At 44.2% G+C, this 15,930-nt stretch overlaps 1 protein-coding gene and 1 long non-coding RNA gene across 5 annotated transcripts in view; one reads left to right on the plus strand and one right to left on the minus strand.

The window, feature by feature from the left end:
- The window catches only part of MAPK4 (mitogen-activated protein kinase 4), a 126,481-nt gene that overhangs the window by 14,304 nt on the left and 96,247 nt on the right, over positions 1 to 15,930 (plus strand). The window lies entirely within an intron of this gene.
- On the minus strand, positions 1,144 to 14,100 carry LOC128627275 (uncharacterized). 2 transcript variants are annotated; one of them, XR_008391429.1, is made up of 4 exons: positions 14,017 to 14,100; positions 9,002 to 9,468; positions 4,532 to 5,318; positions 1,144 to 1,607 (listed from the first exon to the last, which is right to left on the minus strand). It is a non-coding gene; the product is annotated as an uncharacterized LOC128627275 (long non-coding RNA). The 2 variants fall into 2 exon arrangements; XR_008391428.1 differs by lacking the exon at positions 1,144 to 1,607 and adding an exon at positions 2,151 to 3,420.

A 15,930-nucleotide genomic window follows, 5' to 3' on the forward strand; every position in this document is an offset into this window, starting at 1 on the left:
TTGAGATCTGGTCTGGGCATCAGAATTTTTTCAAAGCTCTTTATGTGATTCTAATACGCAGCCTTATGTAATCCATAAGGTAAGTGAGTGAAACCTGGCTTATCTTGCATATAGTAGGTAGGTGCTCAATAAAAATTAAGTGTGGAATGAAAGATAGATGGAAGTGTTTCTAAGAAATGTCAGTGTTAAAAAGTTGCACATTGCTTGTTCTTTGTGCACTTCCATTGGCCAGAAAATATGCTGGGATTTGGGGTGGGGTGCGCTGCAAAAACCTAATGAATTTGGCTCACTACCATTGCCTTAGCTCTGGCTCCCAGGGGAACTTGCAGTGGACCTGACGGCTGAGATCTTCCTCGGCTGTTGCTCTGTTCCTTTGTACAACATCTACCTGTGGCAGGGGTGGCAGATCTGGCCGTCACAGTTCTGATGTGTGCAACATAGTTCTTTGGAGAAAAAGAAACCTGCTTCTGTAAGATCAGGAGATGGCTTTAGCATGCACTGAACTCCGTCCTATGCAGCAAGCCTCTGCAAGAGTCCTCCCACTGCCCAGGGTTAGTAAGAACTCCCTAGAGCACGAAGCACGAGTGTGTTGCCTAGTTTCCTTTGTTCCCTAGGTGATTCTTGTTTATTCCAAGGGGTACTGGTAGGGGAAGCATTTCCGCATCTGGCCCAGTGAAGGCAGCTGCTTTCAGCTGTGGGGAGGCTCCACCAGCCTGGAAAGGGGAAATTGCCAGGCAGAGAGTTCACAGCAGCTGCTTTCAGAGCAGGATCTGAACTGTTTCTAATGGTCTTTGAAGGCCCTAGGGCACTGGTCCTCAAACCTGAGTGTGCCCCAGAACCCCCTGGAGGTGTGTTAAACTACAGCTTGCTGGGGCAGTGCCCAGAATTCTGATTCAGTAGGATTGGATGGGGCCCCTAAATTTGCATGTCTAACACTGTCCTGGGTGATGCTTGTTGCTCATGGTCCAGAGACCGTCCTCTGGAACCACTGCTCAAGGAGGAAGGATGCAGATGATTCCCATGTTGTTTAGGGAAAAAGACATTATCTGACTGCTGCAAATCTACCTAATGGTCACAAGGCCAGGAACTGAAATGACTCCCCCCCCAACTATACTGATAGATTGATTTTTTAAAAAAGTTATGAAACGCCTGTTACATACTAGGGGTTGTATAAGCTTTGTTACTGTAAAGAGGAGGAAAACACAGTTTCTCACTAAGCGGCTAGTCTGGGGCTGGATGGGCAATGGACCAGTAAGACAGTCACCATGCCAGTCCCTAGTGCTCTGCAGAGGGAATGCCCATCATTCCATGGGACACACATGGGCAGGAGGGAGGGTGGCTCTGAGGAGGCTTCCAGGAGCAGGCGGTGCCAGGGCAGAATCTTGCAGAATGACTGGGGGTTTGCCAGTTGAGGAAAGTGGTCAGTGCCCCAGGAGTAGCATGGATGAGGGTGACAGAACATACCATGAACAAGCCTGGTGCAGGGAGCCACTCATGGTTTAGGGTGATGGATGAAGAGTTTGATGGGGAGAGTGAGCTTAGTGTGGACAGACAGGCAGAGCAGGATCTTGGGGGACCGTTCTCCACAAAGAGGTGTCTGAACTGATCTGAAAGGCAAGAAGAGTCATTAAGGGATTTATGGCAGGTGAGGAGTGTGATTGGATTTGCCTAGAGGGAGCGTGTTCCTACAGGAGACACCGTAGACTGTTCCTGGAGGCCCCTTGGGAAGTGATGAGGCCACGGGGGATGTGGCCTTCACGTCATCTTGTCCTTGCATCACCCTCTGTCTCTGCTCAGCGTTGCAAACTTTTCAAAGCCATCTCCAATGGTGCGTTGACTAGCTTTTGGAGCATCTACAGTGTGTGCTTTCAGAGTGGAACCAGGCAATTACTCCTGTGCTTTTCCTACGCAGATATTATTTTTCAGGAATAATTAAGAGAAGATGAATGTCAAGGGTAACCTTGAAGCAGGCAAACCTAAAAAAGGCAACTATAAGAGGGGCCTGTGTAGGAGGGAGGGGGGCTGGCCCACCTACTCAGCCTGGATGAGGTTGGGGAGGGATGTTCTTTGCATGTTGTGTATCTATTGTATTGCTCTGATTTTTAACATTTATTTATTTTTATTTTTGACTTCTTCCTGAGAGCCATGCTTTTCTCTCCTGTTTCTCCCGAGTCATAGTCCAGCCACTTGCTGGCAGCCCCATCTCCCTGCCCTCCAGCCCTTCAGCGTGGGGGGCGTTGCTGCCCAGGGCAGTCTCCTAAGTTCACGGTGCCCTCAAGATGGCTCTGATGCTGGGCATTATGGATGGACAGGGATGTCCGAAGCAGATAAAGCCCTTTGCTGTCAGTTGTAAGCGAGTCATGCATGGAGAAAATGACAGAGAAAGCTGAGGTGAACTAATGGTACATGGGGCAAATGCAGAAGGAGTTGGGGGAGTGAGTTCTCCTCTGTCCCTGGTCCATCTTTAAAAAAAAAACAAACCCCAACAGTGATGGATTTCACTTGTGGTGCATCTCACTTCACCTAATAATGGGAATGTGATTTGTGGTTTCCCCTTCAAGGGCTCTTCATCACACTGTAATTGATACATTTCCAACAAGCGACTCTTGAGGAATTCAATTCTTACAGTTCTCGGCTGTACCCAGAGAGCCTCCTGGGGATTTTTGTAGGCTCCATGTCGCCTGTCGCACCCCTTCCTCCTTCAGGCCATGGGGTTGCACCAGTGGTCGAGGTAGGGGCTTCCTCCGAAGCCTGAGTGGGCTGCTGCTAGAGAGGCAGGCGTGGCCCTGAACAGGCTGATGACCAGCGTCCGTGAGCAGTTTGTGCCGTGAGGCCGTGGCAGCAAGATGGATAGGTCAGCTATGTCAAGGTGGCTTTGTTGCTTCAAACCAGCACCGCAGGTGTGGGAGGAGAGGGCAGGAGGGGGAGCCGGCCGTCTGCCTCCGGTGGGAAGGGTGGGTAAGAGCAGAAAGTAATGGGCATAATCCATTGTCAATGTTTGCCCTAGTGGCTGGTCAGGGCAGGAGAGATGCTGTCCCAAGAGACACAGCCTAAATGACTCACTGAGGACTGTCCAGGGATTTGGCTAATGATTCAGTTGGGATTCTCTTGCTAGAGAGTCTCAAACAGTGTTTGGCCAGACGTCCAAGGAAATTTGTATTGGCCTGTGGCTGGCCTCGCAGAGGTGCCTGTCTCCTGATTCTGCCTGCCGTTTGTCTCTGAATGAAGCGCGCTGTAGGGTGGGTACCATCTCGGAAGTCTGTTCTTGGATCATTTGAGGGGGACTCTCCCTTGTCTGTCCCTCTCTTGCATGGTGTTTACTGTCAGCCCTGCTCCGCGGATCAGCACTGGAATAGAAACTGTCTTATTCTCTAATGGCGTTGACTGTGCTAGTCTTGTCTCTTTGGATGCATAGTAAACCTTAAGAGCAGGAAGAGAAACTGGTTACAGAACTTCTTTTGTATCACCCTCTGACTTTCCATTTTGCTTACTGTTGTGCAGTAGCTGTTGTATAACTGGATGCTTGATTGAGGTGCCAAAATTTCCCTTGGCTTTGAGTCAACTCATTATCTGAACACATCTACCTTTCCAGTATCCATCAAGTACTGCTCGTGGGCCTTTTGCCTCATCCTCACCCAGTAGGGAAATTAGATGCATTTATTATTCATCATTCACTCATGGGCAATAAGGGTTATACTTTGCATATTCACTCTGGGTCCTCCCAATGTTCCAAAACTATATTAGTGTCTCTCCTTAAAAAGTGAGGAAATAAGATGCATTACAATAATTAACTATCCCTGTGTTACAAACTGTTCTACACTTTAAAAGCTTAAACCAGTAAACATCTGTTGTCTTATAGTTTCTATGGGTCTGGGATTTGGAAGCAGCTCGGCTGGGTGGTTCTAGCTTAAGGTCTCTCATGAAGTCGTGGCCATGATGTTGGTTAGGGGTAGAGATCTCAGAAGGCTTGCCTTGGGCAGAAGAGTCTGCTTCCAAGTTCACTCTTATGGCTATTGGTGATAGGCCTCAGTTCCTTTCTGTGTGGCCCCGTCTCCAGAGGGCCACACGACACAGCACCTGGCCTCCCCCAGAGCAAGTGACCCAAGAGACAGCAACCAGGACTTTACAGGGCCTTTGATGACCTAGACTCTGAAGCCGCGTGTGATCAGTCCCTTTTACCCCTGTTTATTAGAAGTGAGTCATGAGGTCCAGCCCACACTCAAAGGGAAAGGAGTATCAGATAAATTGTGAACATATTTTAAACATCACTTAAAGTATGGCTCCTGGGTCTGACCAAATGGATGAGCAGAGATGGCTGAGTCCCCCTCTGCTAAGGACTCACTTTCTCACGTGGCCTTGGGGTCTCCCTGGGAAACTCTACTAGCCTATGGGTTGAGGGTGGAAAAGGATCCCCAGTTACAGAATTTAGTCTGACAACTGTTATTGGCCAGGATGTTATAAAGGCCTCATAATGTTCAGTACAGTTACTCCAGGCAAGTACTTCTGTATATTTGTGGAAATAGAAACTTACCTTCATTTTTAATTTAATCTTTACTTTTGGGATTTTGGCGACTCTGTTTATAGACTGTAGCCATCTGGTGGTGGCATCCTTAAATTGCAGTGTTCTTTTCAGTCAATAGGGTGATTTTATTTCCATCTTACAGGCAGAAGAGACTGACTGTCTTGCCCAAAGTCTGGAGTAAGTCAAAAGGGCGTGAGAGAGAGCTGGAGTGTAGGCCTCCGGGTCTGCACCGGAGCTCCTCTCCCATCCCACTAGGTGTGGCCCCTACTTGAAGGTGCGGTAGATGCTTTCAAAGAGTGTTTGTCAGGAGCAGTGGGAAGTAGGAGCACACGGAGACTACTGAACTTTCCTAGACAACTACTGAATGCAGGATTTGGGCTATTTTCTACACAGAAGGGTTTGGAATTCTCTGTCTAGATGGCTGATGATACCATTACACCAGTATTTCTGAGTTCTCTTTGGTGGTAGATGAAGAGTCACAGCTATCCCAGTTACTTACTGCTGCATAACAAACCACCCCAAAATATGGTGTCTTAACTCAACAATGACTGATTATTTCTCATAATCATGTCATCTGGGCCGTGCTTGGCTGGGTGATTCTCCTGCTCTGTGCGGCATCAAACGGGACTCCTCATGTGGCTGCTCTTGGCTGCTGACTGGGCCGGGCCAGCCAGAAGGTCCCAGGCTTTGCTCACGTGCCTCTCGCCAATGTGTGGTCTCTCTCTGTGTCTGGCTCGGGCTTCCTTACAGCGTGGTGGTCTCAGGGTAGGTGGACTTCTTAGGTAGAGACTGGCATCTGAGGGAGTAAGCAGAAGTTGTCAGCTCTCTTAAGACCCAGACTCAGAAGTCTCAGAATGAACGTCATCTCCACCACCTTCTCTGGGTCAAAGCGAGTCACAGGCCAGCCCAGACTGACAGGCAGCACAGACTCCACTTCTGGATGTGGGGGGTGGCTTGCCTGTGCAATGGGAGGAGTTGGTGGTGGCCAAATGTGGAGTCTGCCCACTACAATAACGTTCACGTGTCTACTTGCTGAGAGAAACTCAGGTATTTTTTTAAAAAATCCTCACCTGAGAATGTGTTTATTGATTTGAGAGACAGAAACATCAATGTGACAGAGGAACTTTGATTGGTTGTCTCCTGTACGTGCCCTGATGGGGGATTGAACACACAACCTAGGTATGTGTCCTGATGAAGGATTGAACCTGCAACCTTTTAGCATATGGGATAATGCTCCAACAAATTGAACCACCCAGCCAGGGTGAAACTCAGACATTTTTACTAGTAAGCCCAATCTATAGATACAAAGAAGACTATTTGTTAAATCCACTTAACACGCATGAAACATTTGCGAAAATTCAGGAACAGAACATTCAGTCCAGTGTGAGTGTAAGCCAGAGGAACAGTCCCGGAATGTGGGACCTCTGCCTGTTGACAGTCCAGACCCTGTTTGGGGTCCTCTCTGGGATGGTCCATAGCTCCAGGAACCATGGCCTTGGTGCAGAAGATGACTTTATGCATCCAACCCAAACTCAATTCAGACAGACATTTATGGATGGAGAAGAACAAATTCAAGATATGGCCCAAGAGTTAGCCCATTAGATGATAGAAACATATGAATTCTAAATTTTATAATAATGATGTGTCCAAAGCCTTTTGGAGCCAAATGTGTTTCAAATTCAAATAATATGGTCAAATAGGCACTTCTTCAGTTGCTTGTGGCTAGAAAATGGTTTTCTCTTTTAGTTTCTGTCCATCCACTCAACCACATTCTTCTTTCCTGAACAAGCTTTTGTTAGCTCGTGCACGCATTGAGAGAATTGGGTACACAGGCATTCAAATTGCAATTGACCGAGAACTCCCAGCTGGAGCTTCTATTTTTCTGTGTGGTTGTCCTCTCACCTGCAAATTTGCATTGCCAACATATTTGTAGAGCTCTTTGTTTTTTCAGAGAGCTTTCAGATGCATTATTACATTTCATTTTCATGGCAACTCCTTAAGACAACACTGAGTAAGATTGCTCTCTTGTAGAAAGAAGGAACCGGAAATCCAGGAATGTTAAGAATTTGGTCAAGCAGTGGCAAAGCCAGAACTTAAGTCCTCTGTAGCAGTGTTTTTGCCTTTGCACACTTCCAGCTTGTAAAATGCTTACCCTAATGCCCACGGAAGGGTGCCTCGCTGTGATGAGAAAGGAGCAATTCTTGGAACTAAAGCACCTGTTAATAGCTTACGAATGGCCTTGGTCTTGAAGTTAAGATGCAAAGATACGCATTTTTTAACTTGAATTCCAGTTAGTGGTATAAAAACTTGCTGTTTGCAGCCAGTGGCAGGACCACCAGGAAATGTGTTTTTGCCTAGCCCTGGCAGTGGCTTTCTCTTTGTAGGGCATTTGAGTTCATTCATTCATGGACCTGAGCATTATGTAGGAGGGATATGGGGCAGTGTAGGGTCCTGTTAGCAGTCATATGGACCTGTAAATCCAACTCGGAGCACCTCACAGAAGTTAAGGAGGAAATTTCCTCAATTGCAACTAATGGGCTTTCTTGCTGTGCTGAAATTAGAGCAGACAGGCAAACACAGGTATGTCACTGGAGTGGAATGATAATGTTGCATCAGGTGGGAAAATTCTAGTGTGGACTGGCCATACTGTTGCCCTTGGAGTTCTTGGACGATGTGTTCTGGTTTGTGGGGGGCAGTCTCAGTATAGTTTGTGGTCCTTGCATAATCATTAAAGTCTCCTTTTACTGTCATAAATGTCCAGGTTTAGATGGAAAGTTACATGGTCCCTCAGAGCATGGAGCTCAGCACTGAGTGGGCGCTAAGCAGGTTATTTCTCATCTGCAGAGAAATAAGCACACGGACTATGTTTTATGCTTTTAACAAACTTACTCTTGACAGTAGAGATCCAAATCAGGACCTTTTCCTTGAGTAAGCTTTTTTTTTTAAAGTAATGATGGTTATTCAAATTCATATTGGCACCCTCAGTGGCCTGACTTCTGCTGGCTTTGGATTTGGTGTAGCTCATAGGGAAAGAAGCCCTTGGTTCTTGATAGTTGAATCAGTAAAATCTTCCCAATAATATTGTCCACTGTATTTATAAGTTCGCAAATCATTTCTCATGTATGACTTTATCTCATAGCAACCCCGATCAGTGGGAGAGTCTGGGGAACAAGATAGACAGAGAGAATCTCACAGCTCATTAATAAGACTACAGAAACTGGAACCTAGGCTTCCCACCTTCTGATTCTACATACTTCCCTAATCCTACCTCTTGTATGTGATCCCAACAGCTGTATCTGGCCAAAGCCATGCCCATTTAGGATGTTTCTTTTAATACCTAGTAACATTTAGGGTGCAAACTGATGAAGATGTAGCATGCTGACCTAGGTGACAATGTAGAATTCAATTACTCGAAGATGTGCATTGTTCCTAGTTTCTTCATTCAGTGTGTCCAAGGAGCTGCCCCATTAAACAAGCCTTTTATTTGTTTAGTGCTTTTCTGGTCTATAAAGTACTTTATCTGTTTGCAGCATCTCTTTGATGGATGGGAAGCATAAGGCACAGGTACCTGTTAGAGGTCTTGGTGTTACCATTTTTTTTCCTAACAGAGGATAAAAAGCTCAGAAAGATTAAGTGGGTTGTTCAAGGTGACACATCAGCCGTGTGTGACTGAGTGCCCAAGTATTTCTGACATGTGACCCCTCACTGGCCCCTCATTCCTGATTTCAGAGTTTCTCCAGCAAGTTACCAAACTTGGGAGACAGGTTTTCATTCTAGGGCAGAGGGTTCCTAATGAGCACCTCACGAGATGCTGGGATTGATTCTCCTCTGTGAAGAGAGAGAAGTACAATCTCTGATCATGACCGTGGTGAGAAATGCAGCAGCCTCTTGTAGGGCATGACTGATTTTAATTGACCCAAAGGGCCTGGGAAGTTAATTAAGCAGCTCATTTCCATTTGGGGCTAAGTGGACAGAAGGCACTGAGAGAAGGGCAAAGGACTTAGGAATGAACGTTTTTTTAAGGTTTGCAGGCCCCGCCTGTCATGAATAAGAAATGCTGCTGGGAAAACTAGCAGTGTTTGCCGGGAGGCCCAGCAGAGGGTCAAACAGACGTGGCAAGTGGCTCCGTCTATAGGGAAGCTGTGTTCTCTTCTTTATTTGGAGCAAGAAGGGTTTGAGGGATAAGAAGTTTTAGACAAGTACAAATCCATGAAGACCAGAGCTGGAGAAGAAACAGTCCCTGATGTGGAACTAAGGACAAAAATACCCATCTTCGCCCTGGCTGGTGTAGCTCAGTGGATTGAGTGTGGGCCTGTGAACCAAAGGATCGAGGTTTGATTCCCAGTCAGGGCACATGCCTGGGTTGCAGTCCAGTTCCCAGCAGGGGACGCACGAGAGGCAACCATACATTGATATTTCTCTCCCTCTCCCCTTCCCTTCCCTTCTAAAGATAAGTAAAATGTTAAAAAAAATACCCACCTTCTTTGAGGCAGAATAATGCCATTCCTCCTTTGATGGATCTCAGGGGAATTGAACACTGGATCCCACAGATGGGGAAGCAACCAGCTCATGTTGTGAGCAAATTAATCGTTAACTCCTCTTGGTGTCTTTCTTCTTTCTTTCTCTCTCTTTTTTCCCCCATCACTCTTGTATGAATGGGGCACAGACTGGTTTAGGTTTCCTTACATCACTTAGAGACTTTTGTTTCCAAGCAGGTTGGGGATTTATTGATTGAAGGAAGTGAGAATGTAGATCGATTCATTGAGGCAAGAAGGCTGCCGTGCCTGTTATTTTCTGCATAACTTCTGAAGGAGCTGACTTAGAATCATTGGATCTTCAAGCTGAACAAAGGAACTTCAGAGACTGTGCAGTCCAACTTTTCATTTGAGGCAGGAATCTTCTCCGCAGCTACATGCAGAGATGGCAGTTCAGACATTTTCGAAACACTTTCAAAAAAAGGAATTTACTTACTCACAAGACTGCTCAGTCCTTTTCTAATTTTTTTAACCTATTAATCCTTACATGGCACCTGCTATGTTCCAGACATACATTGTGTGAATCCTTTACAGTTACGAGTCATTGATCCAGCATGACCTTGATTCCTATTTTACAGATGAAGAAATTCAGACACAGAGAGGTTAAGTAACCTGCCCACAGCCACAGAGCTGGTAAGTGACAGAGATGGGATTGGAACCCAGGCAGCGTGACTCTATAGTCAGTGCATTTAATCACCAGCTTTGCTACCTTTCTGTGAAAACATCTCTAGTAATTAATGTGTTTTTTTCTCATTTTGCATCAAAATTGTCCCCTTACAGTTTCTGCCCTGGTGTCCTTCACACAATGATTCATCAAGTATTTTCAGACACAGTGTCATGTCTTCCTGTCACTTTTCTTCCCTAGGATGGCAGTCTTTAGTTCACTCACACATTTCTCACATGGTGTGATTTCCATGCTCCTGGTGCTTCCCCTGGCTGTGTGTCAAGTTCAGATAGCCTGGTGAAAAGTGCCCGAGATTTGAGGTCAAACCCAACTGGGCTGGCATCTCAGCCCCTTTACTTACTAGCTATATATACTTGAGCAGATACTTCATCAGTCTTCCAAGAAGAGGACCCTATGTTTGTGAAATGGGACTAATTCTAAGCTTCTTGGGTCATTGTAAAGATGAGCAAATGGCAAGATTCATAGTGTGAACTCCATAAAGGTTAACTATTATTCTTGTTTTAACTGTGTAACTAGCTACAATGACAACCGTATTCATTCCCTCCAAATTGACCTGTACCTTTAAAAATCTCAATCAAAACCATAGCAGGTTAATTTGAAGAAATTGACAAGGTGATCTAGAAATAAAATGCTAATTTAAAGGTTGTAAAATAGCAAAAACAATATTGAAAATGAGAAACCAAGTTAGAGGACTCATACTATCTGATTTCAAGATTTACTTTAAAACTATAGGAACAAAGATAGCATGATACTGGCATAAAGACAGGCAAATAGATCAATGAAACAGAACTGAATCTAGAAATAGACCCACACGTGTACAGTTAAGTGCTTTTTTGACAAAGATGTGAAGTTAATTCAACAAGAAAGAGTTTTGAACAGATGGTGCTAGAAAAACATGAATATCTGTTTGCAAATAAGATAGTCCTCCATCTCAGCTCTGCTGTACACATCAAAACTACTCGGAGTTACATCATAGATGTAATGTGAAAGTAAAACATAAAATTTCAAAAAGAAAACATAGAAGACTTTGGGTTAGTCAGAGATTAGGATACAAAAAGTACTGACCAAAAAAGGATATATTTGACTTTATCAAAATTGGATCTTTCTATTCATGAAGAGACGCTGTTTGTTGATGAAGAAAATGAGTAGGCGGTCTACAGACTGCAAGAAAATATCTGCAACATGAGATTAAATAAGACTTGAAATGTAATAGTTAAAGAACTCCTACAACAAATCAATAATAAAACACAAACAACCCAGTGGAAACCATGGGAAAAAGACGTGAATAGATATTTGACAAAAGAAAATATACAAATTACCAGTAAGGGATTTACATCATTTATCATAAGGGAAATGCAAGTTAAAAGAACAGTGAGAAACTATGTACAATCACTAGAATATCTAAAATCAGAAAGACTGGCAATACCAAATGTTGGCAAGAATATGGAATATTCCGGGACACTCATACAGTACTGATGGATTGTAAAGTTATACAGCCATCTTGGAGAACTGTTGGCAGTTCTGACTCAGGCATACCTCTGCCTTATCACCACACTATTTCACTCTTAGTTCCTTACACAAGAGAAGGGTAAACATGCCCATAAAAAGACTCATATGAGAATGTGCATAGCAGCTTTATTCATGACAGTCCTAACCTGGAATCAACCCCGTCAACTGGGAGTGGTAAGTATATTGTCATATGATCATGGAAGATGGAAGAGTACTCAGCAATAAAGAAGGAATGAAATGCTGACCCATGCAATAGAATCTCGAAAACATATTAGCCAGTGAAAAAAATCCAGGAAAAAAAAGAATACTTCCTAAGTGATTCTATGCATATGAAGTTCAAGAACAGACAAAACTAACATATGGTGATAGAAACCAGAGCAGTGGTTGCCTTTGTGAGTAGTGGATGAGAATGGACTGAAAGGGGGCATGAGAAGACATTCTAGGGTAACAGAAACATTCTGTATCTTGATTGGGGTGATGGTTATATAGGTGGACATGGTCTTTACGTCAGATACTTAAGATCTGTGTCGATTCGACTTAGCTGTTAAATACTAATGAAGATGCCATCTAAACCCTAAGACAGACACTTGTTTGAGAAGGCGTACCTAGGTCGCCCTGGGACTCCATCTGAGCCCGACTCTGTATAGACACTTCTTTGGGCCATGACGTCCTCATCTGAAAATTTAGATTAATGATGTTTTTCTATTTCAAGATTATTGATAATGTTGAATGAGATATTAAATAGAGCTATGAAAATGTATACAAGTGGTATGACGTTAGAAAGCATTGCTAGTTAAGGCCGTCCTATGACTTCTTGGAGAAATTGAGCTCATGGGGAAGAAAGAAAAGTATAGTAGAGTTTGGGACCACAGAGCAACCTTTTCAGTCCCTCTGTGTTAGAAAATTCACCTTTAGTCATCCATTCTTCATGGTCCCTCCCCTCCTGGCTGAAACCGCCTGAAAAATGTTAGACCTTGAAACTTGAGCTTCTAAATCGAGTTAACTGACTTCAGTGTTAAACATCTACTGCATGTCAAGCACTGTGGAGGTTATAAAAATGAGTAAGAAATAGCTCCTGCCCTCCGGGAATTCACACCTGGGTCAGATGCCTTCAGGACAAGAATCCCGCACAAACTGTGCCTCCCTGTTCCATTCCCTAACCGCCACTACTGGTCTTCTTCCCAGGTCATCTCAGTTTGGCCAGTCTCTGCCCTCTCTCACACATTTAATAATGCCTTCCCGAGTTTCCTCTCACAGTGAATAGTGGCCCAGCCAGGAAAGAATTCTTTTATGACTTCCTCAGATGGGACAAAAAAAATCAATTGCTGCATTTTTTGAAAGAGTCATAGGCAAACTTGATATTGTGTTCTCAATTTATGGATGGCTTTTGTTTTAAAAATTGCCATACCCATTTATCTTCATAATTCTTGCCTTAAAAGCTGACTGTTTTAAAAACAAATGCCACCATTTATTTGGATTTTACTTAATGTCCTTATTCTATTCCAGGATTCATTCCTGGGCATGACACCATACTCAGTTGTCATGTCTCCTCAGCCTCCTGTGGTCTGTGACAGTTTCTTGGTCTTTCTTTGTTTAGTCATGCCCTTGGCAGTCTAGTCCTGTAGCACGTTGCCTGAGCTGGGTGTCCCTGATGGTGTTCTCATGATCAGACTGGGGTTTTTAGAAAGAACATAGAATTGAGGTCTTCTCTTGATATCCTCTCAGGGATATAAGACATCCACAGACATCACTGATTATGTTAATCCTTGACCACTTCATTAAGGAGGCGATTTCTAGATTTTTCCACTGTTGGGCACACCCTAAATGTATCTACATATCTTATTCGGATGAATCTTTTTTTGAACAGAATTAATATTCAGCCTCTGTACTACAGTACAATCCAACTTGGTGCTACATTTCATCCTTGCTTCGTGCTTTGAGAACACTAGCTAATTAATCCTAATTAGACATTACAGCTGAATCTCACTAATTCTCACTTCACTGATCTGTAAATAGAAGTCTGTCTAAAAACCCATCAGTCTTCACTTCACTTCTAAGCTGAAATTTGTATAGCTGCGAGTGGAGGTATCAGTGAAGTCTGTCCCCTACGGTTGTGTTTCTAAAGAGCCTATCTACAGAGCCTCAGCTCGAGTAACTCTCCACAGATATTTTACTTTGTATTTTCTGCTTTCCTGTGGAACGTAATCCTAAGTTATTTCAAAGAATATGTTTGGTAAAAATGGCCTTGGATTTTAATCTATTTATTATATTGCAATACAACCTCTAATTGGAACACATTTCTCTAAGGACTGCAAAGCCGATTATGATATTTAATTAGGAAATGTCTGCATTCTCAAAAACTCCAGCGTCTGCCCGTACGACTCGGTTTCCAATAGAACAGAGTTTGGTTTAAGATGACTCTGTCTTGGATTCTGTCCAGTGGCCTGCATTGTATTTGGTACTTGATATACACTGCTTTGTATGTTGTAGTCATTTTCCATTGATGTGCTTTTCCCCAACCACACTCCAATTATTTTTGAGAGAATAGTCTGTGACTTTCAGTTTTGTCTCCTGCAGTGACTAGCTTGTGGCATTTGTAGTATTTGTTGCTGGTTGTCTATCCTACATTCATCTGCATCTTCCCTTCTATTCAACTAATTCCAATTTATTCAGAAACCTTCTTCCCCACCTCTACCGGGTATCTCAGGAGAAACTGCTCCCCCCTTAGCTGTAGGGATGGATCTGGTTGGTCTAAGGGCACTCACCCTTGCTTATGATCAGCGGAGGACTGTGCAGAGAACCCCTGATAGTCCATCTGAGAGGGGCCTTGCTGGGAGCTTCTGAGAAAAGTGCCCTTTATCTTAAAAAACAACAGGGAGAGGTGAGGTGGTTTCTTTGCCTATGGACTTTGTCATTTGCAGCTGCAGGAGGTCCCCATCTCCAGTGGAGCATGAAGCCCAGAGAATCTCAGGGCAATGGCTGTGGCTTCCAGGTATGGGAGCAGTAAGTGTACTTCCAGTTTAAAGCAATACATGTACTTGAGGTAAGTGTCTGGTTACCTGCAGCCAAAGGCATCCTGAAGGACAGAGTTGCCATCAAGCATTTTTGATTGATATTAGTGCCAAAGGACTTCTTTGGAAGGAGAGATTAAAATTGAACTAAAAGCTCTAGTTCACTTTGATTTGGAAAGCAATTTCATACCAGTTGGAAAACTTTAAAGCATATATAGTTTATTTTTATTCCTGTATACTTTTTAATCAATGTATTTGCTAAATGTTATTTTAAGGTTTGGTGCTGTTCATGGTTGGAGGATACAAGATTAAAATATCAGGGTGCAGTAGGCTGGTCTGGTGTGCCGATAGCATGGACCCTGGGGCCACGAAGCCGTCCAGATCGTCCCCTCTTCTGAAACACATACCACTCTCACCTCCCGAGTCTCAGTTCTTTCTGCCCTTCCACTGCTGCGCCCCTTCTCTTCCTCTTCCTTTTTTTAAAAAAAATTCATACCCGAAAATATACTAATTGATTTAAGAGAGAGAGGAAGGGAGAGAAAGAGACAGACAGACAGAGACCAATCCATTGGTTCCCAGCTGCACCCCGCTGGAGGATCGCACTCACAACTTTTGGTGGATAGGACGGCCCTCCAGCCAGTGGCACTACCTGGCAGGGCCTCTTCCTCTTCCTTCTGGGTGTCTTCGTGTGATATGGGTAGGTGTGCACCGAGCTGGCTTCCCAGATGCAGGCTTCACTCTGCCCCAGCCTGCCTCTGAGTCTTCAGAACAGGACGACCCCCTTCACTGCTGGAGTCTATCCTTGAGCTCCCCCCGTTTCTCAGAGATCCTGTTTACTGCTTCATGACATGAGTGCAGGGTGATTTTGTTTCTCAGCAAGACTGCGTGCTGACAGCTGTGGGAATTCAAGCCCAGGAGTATGATTTCTTGCCTTTCCCCTTCACTCCCTTGATCACCGGGCATGGTCTACACCCTTCTCATCTCCCTGCTGCCCCCACAGACACTCAGTGTGAAGGGTTTATGGAGAACATTCTCTTCATTTCCGACACACTTCAGTTAGTTTTCCCTCCATCCTGAGGAAAAGACCCAATATTTTAGAATCTTAAACCTCAGCCTAGTAAGAAAAAAAATTTTTTTCTCTCTCCAGCCAACAGCCCAATATTTCTTAGCTGGTATGATGTAGCTTTATCCCCTATTTTTTAATACTGTGTTTCTTCAATTATCTTTCTCTTAATAGAGTCCCTTAAGGTACTCTGCAGAAAAAGGATTCCATAGACTATGTCATTGGGAAAATGCTGCCTTTTAGCACGTTATGCAGGTCCTGACAACCCTGTGCAAAGACAAGACAACTGTTTAACTTATTTGACCCTAACTGCCCCCACCTCTGCTCTCCCTCCACTTCTGCTGTCCTTGCCCCAAGGTCTACTCAGTAGCCTGAAACCCATCTGGGAGAACTTAAACTTCCCTGAACTCGTGTTTGAACTTTGCCACTTCTAAGTCCCATGTTGGGACTCATCCGGAACTCCACTCCCCGTTTTTGTACCGTAATGGCCAGCCCTGCCCCTGAGCTTAGTGCCCAGGAGTATCTGTGTGATAGTTTACTGTAATTCTGTAAAGTCCTGATCAGTGTGGCTCAGTTGGTTGGGGGTCATTCTGCAAAACAGAAGT

This window comes from Artibeus jamaicensis, unplaced genomic scaffold, assembly GCF_021234435.1.
Source record: "Artibeus jamaicensis isolate MK-2021 breed Jamaican fruit bat unplaced genomic scaffold, CSHL_Jam_final contig_354, whole genome shotgun sequence".
Classification (NCBI taxonomy): Eukaryota; Metazoa; Chordata; class Mammalia; order Chiroptera; family Phyllostomidae; genus Artibeus; species Artibeus jamaicensis.